Source organism: Hylobates moloch, unplaced genomic scaffold (assembly GCF_009828535.3).
Source record: "Hylobates moloch isolate HMO894 unplaced genomic scaffold, HMol_V3 SCAFFOLD_14, whole genome shotgun sequence".
Classification (NCBI taxonomy): domain Eukaryota; kingdom Metazoa; phylum Chordata; class Mammalia; order Primates; family Hylobatidae; genus Hylobates; species Hylobates moloch.
In genome coordinates, this window is record NW_026652289.1 from 54748954 (window position 1) to 54755055 (window position 6102).

Sequence of the window (6102 nt, forward strand, 5' to 3'; positions counted from 1 at the left end):
CTTTGAATTTATTGTTTTGGGGGTTTCTGAATATACCGAGATCCATGAATCAATACATTTATGTCTTTTTACCAAATTTGGGACATTTTCAGCCATGATTTCTTCAAGTTTTTTTTTCTGCACCAAGCAAGCCTTTTCTTCTCTTTCTATGGAACTCCAATGACATGAATATTAGACATTTTGATATTGTCTCACAAGTCCCTGAAACTCTATTCTTTCTTTTCAATCTTTTTTTCTCTGTGGTTCAGATTAGATAATTTCTATTGATTTATTTTCAAGTTTATTGGTTCTTTTTTCTGTCATCTTTGTTTTGCAATTGAAGCCCTGGGGTGATTTTTACATTTTCAGTTATTGTATTTTCTAGCAACTAAATGTCCATTTTGTTCTTTTTAAAATGGTTTTCAGGTTCTTTTTTGACAGCTTCTATCCTTCCATTCATTTCAAGATCATTTCTTCTTACTTTGTGAACTATAGTGATAATATCTGCTTTAAAGTTTTCGTGTGATAACTCCATCATTTGGATTATCTCAGGGCCAGCATCAGTTAATTACCTTTTCCTTTGAAAGTAATTGAGATTTTCCTGGTTCTTTGTGTATGGAGTAATTTGGGGCATTTTGAATATTATGTGATCAACCCTATCTGGTTCAGACCATAAGTCCTGACCTGCTTTGGATCAGTTCTACACATGCCCTGCTCAAGGATGAGTCCAGGACTTCACCCACAGATTTAAGGAAGTCTTTTCTTTAGCACTCCGTGATTTCCCTCACACTCTCTGGCGCCCAGAGGCCCTTTTCCTGGTCTTTGTGCTGCAACGCTGGAGTTTTACCCTCCCCAAATTGTTGCATATTTCCCCTGCCTGGGGTCCACCTCCTGGGTGAAGCAAAAAGACAAAGAAAGAAAGAAAAATTAACAGAATTTCCCCCACACCTTCATAGGGGCTCCCTTTCCCAATTCCTCTGGCCAGAGAGAAGGATTTTCCTCATAGTTTTAGATCCTGCACTACCAACATTACAGGAGTACAGTTTCATGATTGGGGCTTTCCTTGGGATGTACCCAGGAGAGTAAAAGAGAGAACAATTGGGATCACTCTCTGACCTGCAGGGTGCCTGTTCCCAGTCCTCTGGCTAGAAGGAAAAGTTCCTCTCGGAGCTTTTTTGTTTGTGTCCACTGTGCAGTGGCATTTGGGCCCTCTAGCATCCAAGCCAGGAGATATTGGAGGGAAAAATACCAGAAAACTCACAGTCATATTGATCATTCTTTGAGCATTTATTTCCCACAAATCCGCCTGCTATTATTTATTTTTTTTCAGAGTTCTTAAACAGTGTTGTATGCATTCATTCCAGGGATTTTATTTGTAAGCAGTGAGAGAGAGAGGATGAAGTTTGCTTACTCCATCTTAGCTGTAATCAGAAGCCTGTAGACATGTAATTTTAAGTTGAAAGGTATGGGGGAATGTAACAAATTTTGCAAACAGTATTGCAATATTTAAGAGAATGTAAAAGTTACTCTATTTATAAATTAATTAATTTATTTATTTATTTATTTATTTATTTATTTATTGAGACGGGGTCTCACTCTGTTGCCTAGGCGGGAGTGCAGTGGTGTGATCTCAGCTCACTTCAGCCTCTGCCTCCCAGGTTCAAGTGATCCTCCTGCCTCAGCCTCCCGAGTAGCTGGGATTAAAGGCACATGACACCACACCTGGCTAACTTTTGTATTTTTAGTAGAGACGGGGTTTCACCATGTTGACCTGGTTGTTCTCGAACTCCTGACGTCATGTGATCCGCCCACCTTGGCCTCCCAAAATGCTGGGATTACAGGCATGAGCCACCACACCCAGGCAGTATTTTTATAAATTTAATTTATTTACAATGGATTTTCAAGTACATGATAAAAAGATTTTGCTTATTCCATTAGATATTTAAGTTACGTAGGAAAATCAAATATATTAAATGTTTAAATGTAGCTGAAATTGTTTAAGCAAATTTAATTAAGTTGTAAATGGCACTGATTGTTTAAAGGAGTAGTTTTTTCAACCTGAGTTAATCAAACTTTAATTGAAGAAAAAGTGAAGGTCTTGTTCTTATTTTATTGCATTTATACATAGAACAATAAGATTGGTAAGTGGAGCTTAATTCTTCTAAAAAGCTATGTTTTATATGTGTATCCTTAATAAATTGCATATTAAATTTTAAAAGGTAGCTATAAATAGTATTTCTCTGTGCACAAGCCCCCACACACTCAGCAAAAAAGCCTCATCGACAATGCGCTTCCTTCCACCACTCCCAGGCAACTCTCACTGTCAGAAAGATGTCTTTCTCTCCACCTGAAATCCATGGGTAGTGTAGACTGTAGAAGATACACACATTTGGAGACAGATTGGAGAAGAACTTTACTCCTCTGTGCCTCAGTTTCCTTATCTATAAAATGCAATAAAAAGGACCTGTCTCAAATATTTGTTTTGAAGATTAAGTGAGGGAATGTGCATAAAGTGTACGTGTACTTAAAAGGCTTAACAGAGAAAGCTGTAGAAGTAGGCACCAGTTAGGCTGGGCGCGGTGGCTCACGCCTGTAATCCCAGCACTTTGGGAGGCCGAGGCAGGTGGATCACGAGGTCAGGAGTTCAAGACCAGCCTGGCCAACGTGGTGAAACCCTATCTCTACTAAAAATACAAAAATTAGCCAGGCGTTGTAGTAGGCGCCTGTAATCCCAGCTACTCGGGAGGCTGAGGCAGGAGAATCGCTTGTACCTGGGAGGTGGAGGTTGCAGTGAGCTGAGATCATGCCATTGCACTCCAGTCTGGGCGACAAGAGCAAGACTTCATCTCAAAAAAAAAAAAAAAAAAGAAGTAGGCACCAGTAAAAGAAGTTATTTTGAGGCAGGCCAATAGCTTGAGCCCAAGAGTTGGAGACCAGGCTGGGGAACATGGCGAAACCCTGTCTCTACAAAAAATTTAAAAACATTAGCCAGGTGTGGAGGCATGTGCCTGTAGTCTCAGCTACTGTGGAGGCTGAGGTGAGAAGGATTGCTTGAGCCCGGGAGGTCAAGAATGCAGTGAGCCATGAATGAGCCACTGCACCCCAGCCTGGGTGACAGAGCAAGACCCCGTCTCAAAAAAAAAAAAAAAAAAAGAAAAGAAAAGAAAAAGAAAAAAACAAAAATTATTGCTGTTGCTTGTGGTGTTATTCTCTGAGCCAATTCCCAGAGGTGCCAGGTGCTCGTCCTCACCCTGGAGGAGGCTGTGAGAAAGCCAGGCTGAAGCGAGGGCCCACCAATAGGACCCTCCCCGCTGTCCTGCCTGCATGGCTGCTTCCTCCCTGGCCCAGCCATTCTTGACAATGCAGACAGTTGTCTGGTGTGGCCAGGTAGTGGCTGAAAGATGCAGAGCTCAGGCCTCAGAGAGACTGGTGTTCAGACTCCAGCTCTGCCACTTCTTCATGGCTGGTTTAGAAAAGTTGCCCAGACTCTCCAAGCCTCTGTAGCTTGAAGATACCCCACTCTGAGGTTGGATTAGAGCACTGAATGAGACACTGTGCAAAGTCTCCAGCACCATGCCTAGCACATGGTGGACTTGTATACACAGTGGTCATCTTGCATCTCCACAGTTTAATTCCAAAATGGATCCCTTGTCCCCAGTTTACCTAGTTAATTCATCTGCACTGACCTAGGTTATTCGGGTAGCGTGGCTACACTAACTCAACTGAGGAGCAGGAGGCCCAGCTTCTAGTCCTGGGCCTTGAACTGAGGTCAAGCTCCTTCTCTCTCCTGGGACTCAGTTTCCTCCTCCCTAGGTTGATGTGACAATTCCCATTCTGCCCCTCCAAGCCTCACATGGCTCAGACAATGTGTGGATGTGGAGGGCTTAGTTCTGGGGGGAAGTAAGTAGTCACTGACAGACCCAGGAGATGTGTGGAGAGTAACTGACAGACCCAGGAAATGACAATAAGTAACTGACAGACCCAGGAGACGTGTGGACAGAGCCAGATTCTCTGGTGTCCTCTTTCCCGACAGGAAGTTGGACGCCTTGTCCGGATAATTGGCCTCCATTCTGGCAGAAGCAGACAGCAGCTCACGGGTTTGTGTTCTTAGCCACCCATTCATCAGTCCGGCATTTCTTTTTTCAGAGCAAAAGCTGCTATGACAGAAGCAGAAGGGGAGACCCTGGGCCATTAGTACCATCCTCATGTCTGCCTCAATGTCCTCTGGCCCCCAGCTACTGCTGGCTTCCAGACTGTGGACTTCTATGCATGGGTTCTGCTCCTTAGAACTGCGATGAGCAGGCGAGAACATGCCTTGGAACAAGGTTCTCCTGCCTCTAGAGCTGTGTGACCTTAATCTGCCAGGCCCATGCTCACCACACAGCCCTCACGTCCTTTACGGCCCTCAAGCCCCTCCCTTCCTCCAGCCCATGCCACCCTCTCCCTTCTCTGAGCATCTATGCTCCACACAACAGCCCCTGCTCACGCTCTGTCCCGCTCCAGCCTGTCACTCTTCTCTGGGTGGTTCTGTACCCAGGGAGAGAGCTGGAGGGAAGGTCCCTCTCTATGTCCCTGACAGCCCTGCCCCAGGATGGGTTCAGAGCAGGTGCAGGGACCGCTGGGGCTGCTGGCTGGGGAACATGAGCGGGGGAGCAGAGGCCAGGTCCTGGCCATGTTTCTCAAAGCCTGGGCTGCAAAGAGGCCAGCAAAGAGGGGACAGTGAGGTCTCAAGCACATTGGTGACCACCTCTCTGGACTCAATAATGAAAACATCTGTGTAAAGAGCTTGATGGTTTCAGAAGGTTTCCATCCTGCGGCCATTTGACAGTGGGAGTTATTACCTCTTACCTGCAGAAGAAATATCCAGGGGTCCAAAAGAAGAATTGTATCTTCCAAGGTCACAAAAATATCAAGGGAAAACAGCCAGACTAGAACCCGAGGCTCCAGACTTTCAGCCTCTTAGTCTTTGCCTCTAGCATTCACAGGGGTGGGGTGCGAGGAGATGGCATGAGAACAGAGCAGTGAGTGAGCAGCCCCTCTGCATCCACAAACAGCCTCTCCCTGCTTCCTTCAAGCTTATCTGCTGGAAAGAGGGGCAGACAAGGGAGGAGGCAGGCCGGAGAGGCTGCATCACGTCAGCCCCTCACTGTCTGATGGGTGCAATCTGGAAGCCCCAGTGGCCTAGCCCTCTACCCTAGGGCTACAATAGAGCCCTATCCTAGGGCCACAGAGACCCCATGAACTTCTGCCCCAGGCTTCTTCCTGGTATGCCAGGGAGATGCATGAGGTGAGCATCTTTGGAACTTTCCCACCTCCTTGAGTGAGCAGTGATAATACTGGCTGGAGGAGAAGCTCTAATTCAGATCTAGCCTCCCTTCTGCACTATACCCCAGGAAGGTTTGCTCCCTAGGTGTGAACCTAGCTGGATTCCGGCTTCTGAGATCTTTCACCCTGGTTTTCAGTGAGCTGGAGTGGAAAAGTCTTTCTCTGTGTGGTTAATTTTGCGCTGGCCCATTTTCCCTTTCTCTCTCCTCTTCTTACCTGAGTCTAGGGGATGCCAAGGGAGGAAGACAGAGTCAGTCAGCATTCCTTCCTAGGGGTCCATCAGAAGCTTCCAGGAGAGAGCCTTGGAAGGTGTGTGTGTGTGTGTGTGTGTGTGTGTGTGTGAATTTCCCGAAGACTGGCCAGGCCTCCCCGATCAGACAGGCAGGGACCCAGCCTTGACCAGCAGAGCTTTCAGAAGAGATGTCTCCCAACACCAAGGCCTCCTTATCCCACTGGCAGGTTCAGAAAGTGGAAGATGCTGGCAGTCAAAAGAACCCAGGCCAGCTCATTAGCCACCACTATCCAAAGGACTGGCCAGGCTGCTGGCAGGTGGGAAGCTTTGTCACACAACTCAGGCCAGTGAGGAACCAGGCCAGAGCTGGCAGCCGGAGGACCAGATATCTGAGCACACTCCATAGATGCTCAGCCCTGATGGGGGTGGGGTGGAGTGGGCTGCGGGGGGTGGGAAATGAGTCAGCACAGCCCCTCATTATACAGATGGGAAACTGAGGCTCAGAGGGGGGCAAGCCCCTGGCAAATGCTGCAGGGCAAGGTAGGGACTGAAAACAGGTCTTTGAA